We start from the raw sequence: 15,535 nt of genomic DNA, 5'->3' as shown, positions 1-15,535 counted from the left end.
GAAATGCTTTAAAACCAACCTAAAACGCATTCTACCTGATACCTTGTTGGCTACAAAGTAACTTTACTCCAATGCCGAGCGTATAGTAGAGCTCCATCTTCGTCGGTCTTGGGCGATGTTCCTCCAGTTTCCCCGAACGTGTAGGGATCGTAGATCTTCTTCAACCGCGTGCAGCCAGCGAGTTCGCGGCCGCCCACGAAGTCGCCTACCTCTACCGGGTTCTCTGCTGAATATTGTTTTCGCTATTCTTTCTTCCGACATTCGCACTACGTGTCCAGCCCACTGAAGTCTGCCGTATTTTATACGTTTCACAATATTCGCATCTTCGTACACTTGGTACAACTCGTGATTCATGCGTCTGCGCCACACTCCATTTTCTTGTTTCCCACCGAGAATTGTCCGCAGCACTTTGCGCTCAAAAACTCCAAAAGCTTTTCGGTCTACCTCCTTTAACGTCCACGCTTCGTGACCGTAGAGGGCAACCGGAAGAATCAGCGTCTTATACAGAGCGAATTTTGTTTGCGTTTGCAAGTTACGGGACCTAAGCTGGCTACGCAATCCGTAAAAGGCCCTATTCGCAGCTGCAATACACCTTTTCACTTCACGGGAAACGTCATTGTCACATGTCACAAGTGTTCCAAGATAAACAAATTCTTCAACAACTTCAAACACTTCCCCATCAATCACTACCTCAGCACTAACACCACTAGGCCTGCTTCTGTCTCTACCCGCTATCATGTACTTCGTCTTGGTAGAGTTAATCGTCAAGCCTATCCTCGCTGTCTCTCTCTTCAGAGGAGCATAAGCTTCCTCCACTGCCCTACGATCGATGCCGATGAGATCAATATCGTCCGCAAAACCGAGGAGCATGTGCGACCGTGTGATGATAGAGCCATTCCTCTGCATGCCTGACCTCCTAATCGCTCCTTCGAGTGCAATGTTGAACAATAAATTTGAAAGAGCATCCCCCTGCTTCAATCCATCCAAGGTCACAAACGACGTAGACACTTCGTCCGCGATCCGAATACTTGATTTTGATCCATCCAGCGTTGCGCGTATCAGCCTAATTAGTTTCGCCGGAAAACCATTGTTAGGGACGCAACTTTCTCGGGAAACAAAGACACCTCTCGATAGCAGCATTCTTTTGCAGCAGCTTTGAGACTGCAAGGAATTGATGTTTATTTAATTAATTCATCAGTAATATAGCGCACGAACTACTTACATTATAGTATCTTTCCGAGACGCGATTCTCCTAACAATACATTAATAATACTGGAATCAAATTCACTAAATATTTCAACTGTGCATGACAGACAAATGCACATGCATCTTACTCCCTATATGCTGCAAACTGTCATAGGACTATCTAAAGAGAACTCGGGACTCACCAAACACTGGAGGAAATTTCATGGTCTAAAATTTCCAACAACCATGTTCTGACATTATCTGCCAAAGCTCATTTCTTTTCACTGAATCGTACGCTGCTTTAAAATCAATGAACAGATGGTGAGTCTGCAAGTTATATTCCCGAAATTTATCTAGGATCATCCGCAGGGTAAACATTTGATCCGTCGTTGATCGGCCCTCACGAAAACCAGCCTGGTATTCGCCGACGAAGGACTCCTCAAGAGGTCGTAGTCTGTTGAACAGGACACGCGACAGTATCTTATACGCCGAATTTAAAAGGGTAATCCCTCTGTAATTGGCACACTCCAGTCTGTGCCCTTTCTTGTAGATTGGGCATATGAGGCCATCCAACCAACTAGTGGGCAATTCTTCATCCTCCCAAATCTTTATAATAATCTGGTGGATTTAAGGATTAAGGGCCTTTTTAACTTCATCCAGTGTTGGTGGTTCCACTGCTTGACTGTCATCCATTATGTTAATCCTGTTCCTGGGTGCTCCTTCGCTGCTACCATTCAACAAATCTTCGAAGTGCTCCTTCCACCTGGCTGCCACCATTGTTTTGTCTGTCAGCAAATTTCCTTCCCGATCATTGCACATGGCGGGCACTGGCGCAGTCTTGTGCCGCGCGCCATTGACAGTTGCATAAAATCTCCGCATATCGTTCCTGTCCATACTTTCCTGCGCTTCAGCAATAACACTCTCTTCGTGTTGCCGTTTTTTTCTGCGGTGGATTCGTTTCTCTTCTGCTCTTGCAACCCGCTCTCTGTTCTGCCGGGTACCGGCCACTAGCATTCGACTTCTGGCGGCATTCTTTTCGTTCGTCGCTCGTTGGCAGTCCTCGTCAAACCAACCATTACGTTGGCGTCGCTGAGCGGTACCAATCACCTCTTGCGCTGTTGTTGTCACTGCTTCGTGGATACTTCCCCATAAGTTGTTGACATCTCCAGATCCGTTGGTCTCTCCTATCCTCTCGTCTAGCTTCTGATGGTACTGTGCAGCAACTCCTTCGGCTGACAAGCGCTGGATATTGAAACGCATCGTCCTGTTGTTTCTTGAACTCGGGACGCTGGATAATCGCGCCCGAATTTTAGCGGCTACAAGATAATGATCCGAGTCGATGTTCGGGCCTCTGTAGGACCTCACATCTATGACGTCCGAGAAATGTCGCCCGTCGACCAGCACGTGGTCTATCTGGGAGCAAGTGTCACCACTCGGGTGTCGCCAGGTGTGTTTTCGGATATTCTTACGTGCGAAGTAGGTACTGCTGATTGCCATCCCTCTAGCAGCAGCGAATGTCACAAGGCGCAGACCATTATCGTTGGTAACAGAATGAAGGCTTTCCGTTCCAATGACAGGCCGAAAGAAACTTTCTCTGCCGATCTGCGCATTTGCATCTCCGATGACTATTTTGACATCTTGTTTTGGGCACTCTCCGTAGGCCTTATCAAGGCTCTCATAGAACTCATCCTTCATGTCATCGGGTTTGTCGTTCGTTGGCGCATAGATGCTGATCAGGCTGTAGTTGAAGAACTTGCCCTTCATCCTCAACACACAGATTCGGTCGCTTATCGGCTTCCACCGAATAACTCGCTTCATCTGCTTCCCGATCACTATAAAGCCAACTCCGCGTTCTGCCTTATCGCCGCCGCTGTAGTAGATGTGGTACTTGAATGAAGTGTTGGCGATGGGATCCACCGCTCGGAATTCGCGTTCTCCAGTTTTGGGCCAGCGTATCTCCTGGATAGCAGCCACATTAACGCCGACATTCTGCAGTTCACGAGCCAGGAGCCCAACACGTGCGGGTTCATTCAAAGTTCTCACGTTCCAAGATCCGACTTTCCAATCGTTGTCCTTTATTCGTTGCCGGGTCTGTTGCCGTTGAATCAATCCGTTTGCTCTACTATTGCTTTTCTGGGTGTTTGAAGGTTTTCAGCAGGCTACCTTACCGGGGCCGCGCTGCCTACATTGCGTTGAAGGGGCTGCCTTCTTAGGTATAGCTGACGCAATACAGCATTTCATACTCAGCCGCTGGATGCCAGAACAGACGCTGTTTGAGCCGCACCTCCTTGGTGAACAGACGCTCGGATCGTACCTCCTCAATCTAGCTGAAGTCAGAAGGACAACAGTGCCCAGGCTGCACTACCAGCTAAGCACACAACTCTTAGCTGGCGGTCTTTGTCATCGTTTGACCCGTGGAAGCATGAGGTAGGAACTTGTGAGGACCAGAGCTATGTTGGACGCTCTCCTTATCGACTCACCGTTTTGCATTATAACTCCTTGAAATCTCCATGAAACCCCCGTGAAATTCAACGGAGTACTTCTGAAGCCCGCTAATACGCTCCTGAAGCCTCATTAAACGCCTTGTAACGCCTTGAAAAGCCTTGAAATGCTTGTGAAGCCCCTATGAAACTTCCGCGAAATTCACCGGAGAACCTCTGAAGCCCCCTGAAACCATCTGAAACGCTCTGAAACGTATCGAAATACCTTGGAACGCTTCAAAACGCCTCTAAAACTCCCATGAAAGCTCCGTGAACTCACCTGAGAGCCTCCTGAAGCCACTAAAAAAAGGCGATTCAAATATGACGTCCATAATTTCTCAGGATTTTCAAATCCCCCCTCCCCTCCCCTCTCTGTCACGCTTTTTCGTGTATCTAAAACATGGAGTGTCACACTTCCTCAAACCCCCTCCCCCCCTAAACGTTGGACGTCATATTTGAATGATCCCACTTTCTGAAACCTCCTGAAATGTCCTGAAATCTATAGTAAACTTACCTGAGGGCCTGTGAAGGCCCCTAAAATCCCTCTGAAACCTCCTGAATTGTCTCAAAATGCATTTAAACGCTTTGAAATCCCCATGATAACCCCGTGAAATCCATCGGAAAACATTTGGATCCCCCAAAACTCCCTCAACCTTCTGAAATATCCTTAAACGCATCGAATCGCCTTGGACCGCATTGAAACGTTTTGAAATGCCTCTGAAACCCCCAAGAAAGCTCCGCGAAGTTCAGTTAAGCCTATGAAGTCCCCAAAAAGCCCTCTGAAACCTCCTGAAACACCTGTAAACGCTGCCAAACCCCGCCATTCCCCTTTGAAGCCGGATTTGATCCAAACTTTCTTCTGGAAATTCAATAGACAGTATCAGATCTGTTGGGATATCCTAGGTCATCCAAACTTTTCTTGAGTATAGATCCCAAAGTCTACGGGTGTAACGGAAACTTTTTTCATTATACAAAGCTACCATTTTTAATCTATCATGTCCAATAAATCTTCTGAAAGCTCAATGGACAGTATCAGATCTGTTGGGATATCCTAGGTCATCCAAACTATTTTTGAGTATAGATCCCAAAGTCTACGGATGTAACGGAAACTATTTGCAGTATACAAAACTACCATTTGTAATCTATCATATCCAGTAAGTCTTCTGAAAGGTTAATAGACAGTATCGGATTAGTCGGGATATCCCAAATCATCCAAACTGTTCTTGAGTTTAGATCCTAAAGTCTACGAGTGTAACGGTAACTTCTTTCATTATACAAAGCTAAATACAATGTGTAATTTATCATGTCCAGTAAGTCTTCTGCAAGTTCAATAGACCAGATCAGTTGGGATATCCTAGGTCATCCAAACTATTTTTGAGTTTAGATGCTTAAGTCTACGGGTGTAATAGTAACTTCGTTCATTATACAAAGCTTCGATTTGTATTCTATCATGTCCAGTAAATCTCAAATTTCAAATTTCAAAAGACAGTATCACATCAGTCGGGATAACCTTGGTCATCCAAACCGTAATCTTTTATGTCCAGTAAATCTTCTGAATGTTCAATGGACATAATCAGATCAACTGGGGTCATCCAAATAATTATGATGTAAAATAGTTAACATCTATAGCATTTAAAGTTTCTGTTTTAACTATATTGAGTTATATTGTTTAATCCATTATACCTACTGGAGCTCACATAATACAATCAGAGACTGTGATATAGCTTAGGGATATTCGGAATCGTACACACTGTCCTGCAATATATTACATGGAGTCTACAGCCGTTATAATATGTTTTTTTTGCTGTTTTGAGCTACAGAACATTACCAATCGAAATGACTGTATCTATTTCATTTATTAAGCGTAGATAACAATTATAATAAAACAGAATCAGCAATTCTTCACTCCAACACTAGGTTCGTGGCTGTAGTCCTTATCGTCGTCGCGTCCCATATTTGCCTTCAGATATGTGCTCGGGATGTGACTTCGTTATATCTTTACCTTAGCCGGAAGTTCTTAGTTTGGGAAGTATAGTAACCATGAAATACCTCAAAGTTATTTTGGGAGGGCTCTGAGTTTCACAGAAGTTTACGTATCTGGGCAGGTTAGACTAGGTAATGTATCAGAACATCGGCTCGTTCTCCTCCACATAGGATATTTGTGCGATTCCGGTAACGTTACTTTTTATAGAAAGGGGGATGGCATTCTCAGTCTTCGAATCAAGAACGATTTTCATCTACATTCCCGACGTTTCGGCTTAGGGATTTGGCCTTTTTCAAGGGTCGCCGCAGTGTCTACCATCTATCGTTTTTGGGGTATTTACATAAGGAATATCCCAAAAACGATAGACGGTAGACACTACGATCCTCGAAAAAGGCCAAATGCCAAGGCCGAAACGTCGGGAATGTAGATAAAAATCGTTCGTGATTCGAAGACTGAGAAAGCCATCCTCCTTTCCATCAAATTTCCAGTCGTAAAACCCTACAGTAAATGTTACATTTTTTAACACAAATAATGACTATACGAATGCAGATTTAAAGAAAAATGAGTTTCATAAAAATATGAACAAGAAAATGTACAGAACAGTGCATCTAGTCTTTGAAGAATATAAGTAAATATGATTCATTATGTAGCATTATTCAATTGCAGTGTTGTTGATCTGGAATATCTCAAAACTATCTTGGAATGACTCATAAAATGCAAGGAGAATTGCAGATTACAGTTGGATATCTAATGTTTTAGTTCATTTTGCGAATTACTAATATTACTGTCAAGAGCCAAACTTCAGGACAGTTTGGACAACCCACAATGCCCCAAAGGTTCATGATAATATGTAGTAGACTTCAGGTTGGTCGTCATAGCGGTTGATTATGCAACGTTACTCAGTTACAACAGATATGGCTGTTGTTACGAGTGTAGATCTGAAGTTCTGAATCCCAAGGTTGTTTGGCTAACCTGGAATATCCCTATAATGTCTCTAAATGACTTTTGAGTTTCCAAGAGCTTCACGGATCGCAGAAGATTATGCAATGCTATTATTTATGGCAAAAACACATAAAGTTATTCTTGTAGATTTGAAGGACTTTATTATAGAACAGTTTGGACGACCCTGAATGTCCCAAAGGTTTACAAGTTGTAAGTTGTAAATTACAACAAACAAGTAGACTTCAGATTGCTACGGTAACCGTGGTTGATTATGCAACGTTACTCTGTATAACATATATGGCTGTTGTTACGAGTGTAGACCTGAAGTTCTGAACTCCAATGTAATTTCAATTTGGCTGACCTGGAATATCCCTATAGTGTCTATAAATTACATTGAAGGTGTCAAGAGCTTCACGGATACCAGCAGATAATGCAATGCTATGCACTATTTATGACGAAAACACATAAAACTGTTCTTGTAGATTTGAAGGCCTTCTCTCTAGGACAGTTTGGAACACCTAGAACATCCCAGAATATAAAACACCTTTTGATATTCTTGACGAAGGTTAACTGAATACATATGAACGTAACCCATATCTAAATTCAGCTTTTGGAACAACTGGTACATCAATTACTTTGTTCCATGGTGTTCAGGATGTTCTAGGTTATCAATAAAGTCTCAAATACAAATTTTCCCATTTTTCCTTAATAGATGACTTAATTTGCAACAACTTTGCCGAAGACAGTATTCTGTTTTATTGATTTAGTGAATTTATACAGCCGTTCCTATGTTGGGGTCATATATGACCCCTCTGGCTCCAAAGGCTTAAATTACTCTGAAATCTCCTGAAACGCCCTGAAACGCCTTGAAACCTCTAAGAAACCAGCTTGATTACCTTCGAAGCTCCCTAAAAGCCCTCCAAAACATCCTGGAACACCGGTGTTCTCCCTTCCCCTCTCTTTAACTGTCTTGAAATCCTTCCGACCCTCTCCTCTTCACCTCAGAAAGCCTTCACCCTCCTCTCCTTTCTATCTGCGAGCCAATTGCTCTTCTCAAACTTCTTTGCAACCTTGAAATCCATTTTGGTAAAAAATCTATTTAGGCAGTCCCGATTCATTATCTAAATTGAGGTACCGGTGTAATGAAAACTGAGCAAGTATTAGTTGTGTGAAGCATCATTTGAAAACCACTCTAATAACCTTTTTAATTGATTGCTGGTCATTGGGGCATTCAATCATTATCAGATAATAATAATCACACCGCTAAACAGCTCATAAAAGAATACTACTGGGGTATATATCAACCGCCTTACTATCGATTTGATGACACCACTAACTGAACAGTGTGTGAACAGCGGGAAGAGCATTCAAAAAGAGATAGTCAAACACTGTCACCCCATATGTACAAACCGGGAGGCTGCAACACCACGTACGGCACACTACAAACGTTGGAATTCGATTCCTTTTTAGAGCCTACTTCGATCCTTGCTCGCTCCGCATTCATACCACCCCATCATTAGGTGGGTACTACTATCAGATGTTTTTCGGGAGAGCGCGAGCGCGCGCGCTCTACCGAGAGTCACAGCATCCTAGGACGACCGTGCTGTCAGTTTAGAATATCCTTACTGGAGTCAGTGGTTTCCCACGCTGCTGACTGCGTTCAATATCAACTCGGCAGGACTCGCAACGCGTTCAGTCTTTGGTCGACGGTTGGCGCGATCGGTTGCTCTTTAGACTCTAATCTGAAGTGGTCAGACGGAACTTTGCCAAGTTTTTGGCGCGCGCGATTCGGTGTTGTGATTCTGTGATTTTCCGAGCATCGAAAGGATACAATTGCTGCAGTGCACACGCATTTTAGGACCGGAGAGGTTCGTAATGGACCAAAACCGATCCAGCGCCATCGCCGGAGCCGGGATGTCTCGCTGAGTGGTGCCTCTTTCCACTGCTGCTGACTGACTAATGCCGGCTAGCGGCGCGCTGTGAAAACCGTTCTGTAATTTGCCGCGGGTGGAAGAAGATGCTTTGGATTACGCTCCGGCTAAGATCGTGATTTACATTTTTTAAACATTCAACATATCACCCCATGGGTGGCGTGGCGGGTGATGACGACGTCGCGGCGACTCCCCGGTGGAACGAATGCAAAGAAGGGTTTATCGTTTTTCGCTAGTCGTCGTCGTCGTCGTCGCAGCGTGCCATGGAATGTGTCTAGCTCTGGGATAATGGTTGCTGCGATGCACTTTACGTCCCATGAACGCACCAGCAGCTTGGTCAGTGAATTGACGGTTAGGTGCGGTATCACTTTCCGGCCAACTAACGCCGGTCGTCGAAGCTTCAGTGAGATTGTGTTGCGGTCTGTCGATTTTGTCGGAATTTTCCCCAATCTGAACAGACACACGGAGAGAGAGAGAGAGAGAGAGAGCGGGGGTTTCCGGTGGCAAAACCCGGGCTCCGGTCGGTTTGCGGTTGTGGATTTCGTATCGTGGAAATTACTGCTAATTGAATGCGAGTCGGTTGTAGCACGCACCGTTGTTGTTGATGCAGCAGCTCACAATTGAACTATTTAGAGTAAGCTGAAAATGCACGTCTATCCGGCAGTTCGATCTTTGAAGTGGATATGAATTCTGCGAAGAGACAAACTCGATTTGAGCGGTCTGATCAGATAATGGCATACAGAAGCGAGAGCCCATTCTCAGTGCAAATTAAGCTGAACCGGCCGGATACGATGTATTACCATGTGGGTGGATGGGTCGAAAGACATTTACATGAGAGATTACGAGGACATACACGGATACGGGATACGGGTAAACATCCCACCAGCAACCACCGCATCGAATTAAACGGATCATCACCGCAGAGAATGGGAAATAATGGAGAAGCATGGCACTTGTGCCATGCTACGGGTTACGGATACGCTATCATCCAACGTTGTTCATTTGTACTGTTAAATGAGTCTCAAGAGAAACAATTTGTGGGGAAATTGTGCCATTTCAGTAAGGGTAGCTCACGTGCACGAAGTTTGATATGTTTTGCGGATTGTTTGATAGCTCAATTTGGCTAAAACCATCATGTTGAGTTTCAACTTTATTTTCTGTGATTAAGTTGCTGTCCGTCCAGGAATCATCGTACAATGGTCTCGCAAGCTGCTTTAGGTAGATATTAGGTTTTCGAAGCGAACCATGTTTGCATCATGCCACTTGTTCAACTTCAAACTACAATTTAATTGAACGAGGTTTTTTTTTCGCTCGAATTAGTTGTGACGTCTATGCATAACTTTTAAATTTCAATTTCATAGGGGTGCAGTGTTGAAGTCTGTCTATAGCTGGACAAGGATCAAACTAACAATTTTCCAGAATAGTCTATTTCCGTATCTCTCATAGTTACAAACCCAATAGAAATTTTCCCAGGCGTGTCACAGAGTTGTGTGTATCCATAAATGCCATCCCAAATGTACGCGAGCATCAACAAATATCACGAGTTTGTATGTGATATACAGCCGTGAATCACATATCAGTCCCATCTTTACTGGATTTCCAATGCAAATGGCACAGATATACGATTCACAGTAGTATCCAGCTTTCCACGCTCGCCATAATGGCGGATGCTATAAAACTGTTTGACAGCATCTGTGCCCCAGTTAACGCAACGACTTATTTCATCCATAGCAACCATTGCTAAACACATTTTTCTCTTGTCAACGGAAAACAAACCAGGCAAAAATTTCGTAAGCATAGTCAAAGTATGTAAATTATTCAGTTTTTAAACATTTATTTTTCTTCTAGCTTTGAAACTGGACATATAAGCATATTCAGCTTGTTGCCGTTTCTGGACGCCGGAACCCAGAAAAAGTCCATCCATATTTCAGAAGTTAGTGAACCAAATTTCAATCTTTTTGCGTTAACGAAATCCTACACTATCCTAGATTGGTGTAGTGAAAGCTGATTGAAATTTCATGCAGCTTCCGGTGAGAACCTGGCGAAAACATTGGTTCCACATTTTTAACTTCTTCCGGTTCCGTTTTGTTCCCAGATTGGTTATGAGTACCATGTCTTTGTAGCGAGTTCTCTCGGAACCTCGACAAGATAGCAACATTCTGTCTTCGGCAAAGTTGTTCAGACCAACAATCACTTCCTGGTGATGGATTTCGTAGTTCCGAATTTCACCACGTGGAACTAGTGTACATAGCTACTTCCGGTACGACTTTGGAGGGATATAGCACGAGATTGAAGCCAGATAGGAAGGTGCGATCTTCGGCAAAGATTTTTAGGACTACGAGTACTTGTAGGTCATGAAGAGCACCCCGAAGATCGTACCTTCCGTCATACCGTCGTCCTAAAGTCATACCGGAATTCACTATTTACACTAGTGCCATATGGTAATGAAATTCGGAAGAATGCTCTTCATGGCCTGGAAGTACTCGTAGTCCTGAACAACTTTGCCGAAGATCGCACCTTCCTATCTGGCTTCAACCTAATGCTATATCCCACCAAAGTCATCTCTCCTCCCTTGCCCATGGGAGAAATTATTCATGACGGTAGACAATCCCTGAAGAAGGCCACTACCAAAAGGCCGCAACGTCGAAACAGTATGAAATACTTGTCTTGACTTAGTAACTGAGAAAGCCAATCCAAAATAGGTTTCCAGTATGAAGAACCATCCAAGAAAATCATCCAGAAATTCCTCCGGGGATTCCTCCAGACATTCCTCATGGAATTTATGCAGGGATTCCTCCAGGAGTTCCTCTGCAGATTTCTCAAGGATTTCCATAGGAATTCCTCTAGAGATTCCATCAGTGATTCCTCCAGGAGTTCCTTCAGAAATTCTTTTAGGGATTCCTCCAGGAATTCCTCCAGGGAATCTACCTAAAAGTTGTCCAGTTATTCTTTAAGAAAATCCTCCAGAAATTTCTTCACTACCCCCTTTAGGGGTAACTCCAGGCATTCCTTCAGGAGTTCCTCTAAAGAATCCTCTAGGGATTGCTCTAGGAATTCCTCCAGAAATTCTTTGAGCAATACCTCCTGGCATTTCTCCAGGAGTTTTTTCAGAGATTTCTGTAGGGATTCCTCCATGCATTCCTCCAGGATTTCATTCAGAGGCTTCTCCAGGAATACCTTTATGAATTCCAGCTGAAATTCTTCCAGGAATTGATTCAGAAAATTCATCAGATATTACTTCAGAAATTTCTCCAGGAAACCCTCCTCCATGTGTAGTAAGTGTATCTATACACTTTATTCCAAGAATTCCTCCAGAGATTCCTGAATGAATTCCCACTGAGATTCCCCTAGGAATTCCTTCAAGATATTGTTCAGGAACCTCAGAGGAATTCCACCAGGGATTCCTTCAGAAATTCACCCAGCAATTGCTCCCGGAATTTATCCAGGATATTGCTCCAGGCTTTCATCCAGGCATTTCCCGGGAACTCCTCCACGAATTACCCCAATAATTTTTCCAGGAATTCCTCAAGGGATTCCTTCAGATTTTTTTTTTAAGAATTTCTTCAATGATTTCTCCAGGATTTTTTCAGGAATTCCTCTGAAAATTCTTTCAGGAATTTCTCCTTCAGGAATTGACTCTTCCAGAGATTCTTCCAGGAATACCTCCGGTGATTCCTCAAGTAATTCATTCAAATATTCCCCCAAGCATTCCTCCTGGAATTCCTCCAGAAATTCCTCTGGGAATCCTTCTAGGAATTTCACAAGAAATTTCTCAGAAATTTCTCGAGGGATTCCTCACTGAATTTTTGTGGAGGTTTTTTTTTCTCTGTTTGGAACATAAACCACTGCGACCAATATTTGATCTATTGTGGTATATCCCGTGTCATTTGTATAGTGCATGTCGTACTACTTTATCACCATTGAGAAGTTATGAAGTATTCGGTTTTATTACAGTATTCATTTTCAACTTGATTGCAAGAGAGGATTCGCTCCTTTTTCAGTCAAAATCGAATCCCCTAACGATAAATTCAAGAAATGATACCGATATTGACCATGCATCGGATGCCTAGTCCATACTGTTTCAAACAAGTGAACACCGAATAAAAGATTAGGAATACTAGTCCATTTGTCCCTGTTTCAAGGTCTATCTCGGCCACACCTAAAACCGAGACCTATCACTTTCAACAAGGTGTAAAATGTAATAAGGACCAAAGTGTTTTCCTTTGATTACTAAGTTATGCTGTTCCACTAGTTGGAAGCAGTTAGGACTAGGGTTCGGTTTGGTAGATCTTTCACCGCAACGCAACCCAAAAAGGCGACCTACCCACGCTACGGGCTCCGTTAAAGATCGAGCATATTTTAAACCCCCTCAACCATTCATCCCTCAGCACGGGTTGCCTGACACCTTCTCTGGAGGTTACTCCAGAATTTCATTCAGGGACTCCTCTAGGGCGCTGTCCATAAACTACGTAGACTCAATTTTGGCAAACTCAGACCCCCCCCCTCCCCCCTCGTAGACTTTCGTCCATACAAAATTTTCGAAATTTGTAAAGACCGTAGACTTCGGCCAGACCCCCCCGTCCCCCCCCTCAGAGTCTACGTAGTTTATGGACAGCCCCTAGGTATTCTTCCAGGAATAGTTCCTCAGAAGTCCTTCAAGAATTCCGCTAGGGATTTCTCCAGGAATTTCTCCTGAAATTCCGTCAGGAATTTATCTAGAAGTTCCTCCAGGCATTTCTCCTCGAGAAATTATTACAGTGACTTCTCCAGCGATTACTCCAGTAATACCTCCAGGGATTTTTTTCAAGAATTGTCTCTTTATTCTTCGAAGAATTTCTCCAGTAATTTCTCTAAGGATTCCTCCCGGAATTTCTCAAAAGGTTTCTTCAAAAATGTCTTCATGGATTCCTTTCTTAATTTCTCTATGGAATCATCCAGGAATTCATCCAGGGAATCCTTCAGGATTTTTCCCAGATTTTGTCCCCGGAATTCATACAAGAAATTCTACAGGAAGTCCTCCGGGAATTTCTCCTAGTATTCCTCCAGTAATTCTAGGGTTTCCTCCAGGCATTCCTTCAGGGATTTCTCTAAGAATTCCTTCAGTGATTTTTTCAGGATTTCCTCCAGGTATACTTCCGGAAAATCTTCCAGGAATTTCTGCAAGGATTCCGCCAGGAATTTGTCCTGACGTTCCTCCAGGATTTTCTCCAGAGATTCATCTAGGAATTGCTTCAGGGATTTTTCCACGAATTCCTCTAAAAATTCTTCCAGGAATTCACCCAAAAATTCCTCCAAGAATTCCTCCAGAAGTTTGTCTAGAAATTCCTCCCGGTATTCTTCAAACGATTTTTTAAGAATTTTCTCCTGCCTCCCATGTTTACTCAAGCGATTCCTCTAGGAATACATTCAGAAATTTCTCCAGGGATTCCTACAAGGTCTACTCCTGGAATACATGCAGGAATTCTTCTAGGTATTCCTCCAGAATTTCCTTTAGGGGTTGCTCCAGGAGTTGTTCACTGGATTCCTCCATAAATTTCTCTCTGGATTTTTTGAAAAACATACTCAGAGGCTCGGTCAGAAATTTCAGAAATCCGTTCATCATCGTTCTCCAAGGATTCACTCAAGATTTTTTCCAGAATTGCCTGAAGATTTTTTGAATTACTTGAAGAAATGAAAGAGGAACTCCTCCAGCGATTTGTATTGGAATACTTCAAGATTATTTTGGAGGGATACAGAAGTCATAAAATTCTCCAAAAAAGTCATCCATCAATTCTTTCACAGTTATCTCCGAGAAATCTTTGAGGTATGGTTTCCGAAACTGTGGGTTGCGATCCCCCAGAGGGATCGCCGGCCTTCATCCAGAGGGTTGCGTAGGACAGTCGAATATTTTACTGTAACAGACAACAAATGAGAGAATTTCTGAAGTAGGTCGCGGAAAGTACTTCTGCTGGCCAAAAGGGGTCACGCACCAGAAAGTTTGGGAATCTAAGGAGTTCATCCACAGGTTTATTCAGGAATCCATATATGAGTTCCCTTAAGAGTACCCCTGCAACTCTCGCGAAGGAGTTTCCAAAGGAATTCGTCCTGCAATTCTTTCAGGTACATATCCTTCTATTCTTTAACAGTCACTGTGACTTACTTTAAACATATAAATACAGGGGATGGCCAAAATGTTTGGGATAGGCAACTTTTTTTCTCTCACAAAAAAGTTCAACATGCTGTAACTTTTCATAGAGTGCATCAAATATTCTCAAATTTTGACTGTTTGTCAACCTATTATATGTGCACCATTGGTACAAATTTGAGCTCGATTGGTTAATTTTTTACGAAGTTATAACCGTTCTTTTAAAACACATTATTTTTTTGACTATCAATTTTTGAGCTGTCATATCTCGGAGACCAGTGAACTGAATTGAATGAAACTTTTACCGTTTATCGCCAATATATTGATGCTTGAAAATCATTTAAAACATTAGTACTTTTTAAACGTTGAAAAAAGTTATGATGAATCGACTCTTTTTGGATCTTTTTCGAAAAAATGCATTTTATTTTACATCAATGTCATAAAATTTTATTTTTGATATCCAAAGATTTTCTACTTCTGTTCATAAGATATCTATAAAAAGATATATTAGAGCCTATTTGTATTAAAGGAAGAACACATTTAGTAATTTTTGTGCAGTATAGTAAATTTGACGCATTTTCCTCTAAATGGGTAAAAATGTCAAACCATCATAACTTTTTTCAACGTTTAAAAAGTATCTATGTTCCGATGAATTTTCAAGCATTATTATATTGTTGATAATCGCTCAAAATTTCATTCAATTCGGTTTACTGATATTCGATTTACTAATATATTCGATGCACTCTATGAAAAGTTACACCATGTTGAACATTTTTGTGAGAGAAAAAAAAAGTTGCCTATCCCAAACATTTTGGCCATCCCCTGTACATACATGCTAGAAGCGCTTTCACATATTTCTCAACTAAATTTTCCAGAAATACATCCAGAG

General features: G+C 42.5%; 1 protein-coding gene across 1 annotated transcript in view; it reads left to right on the top strand.

The window, feature by feature from the left end:
* Positions 1-8,275: 8,275 nt before the first annotated feature.
* LOC109424809 (cubilin) overlaps positions 8,276-15,535 on the top strand; it is a 183,105-nt gene continuing 175,845 nt past the window's right edge. Inside the window, exon 1 of the mRNA XM_062847345.1 lies at positions 8,276-8,459. The gene's annotated coding sequence lies outside the window, so the exon portion shown is untranslated. The remainder of the gene's footprint in view (positions 8,460-15,535) is intronic.

The sequence above is a fragment of the Aedes albopictus genome, chromosome 1, assembly GCF_035046485.1.
Source record: "Aedes albopictus strain Foshan chromosome 1, AalbF5, whole genome shotgun sequence".
In the NCBI taxonomy this organism is placed as follows: domain Eukaryota; kingdom Metazoa; phylum Arthropoda; class Insecta; order Diptera; family Culicidae; genus Aedes; species Aedes albopictus.
This window is presented reverse-complemented; position numbering and strand designations above follow the sequence as displayed.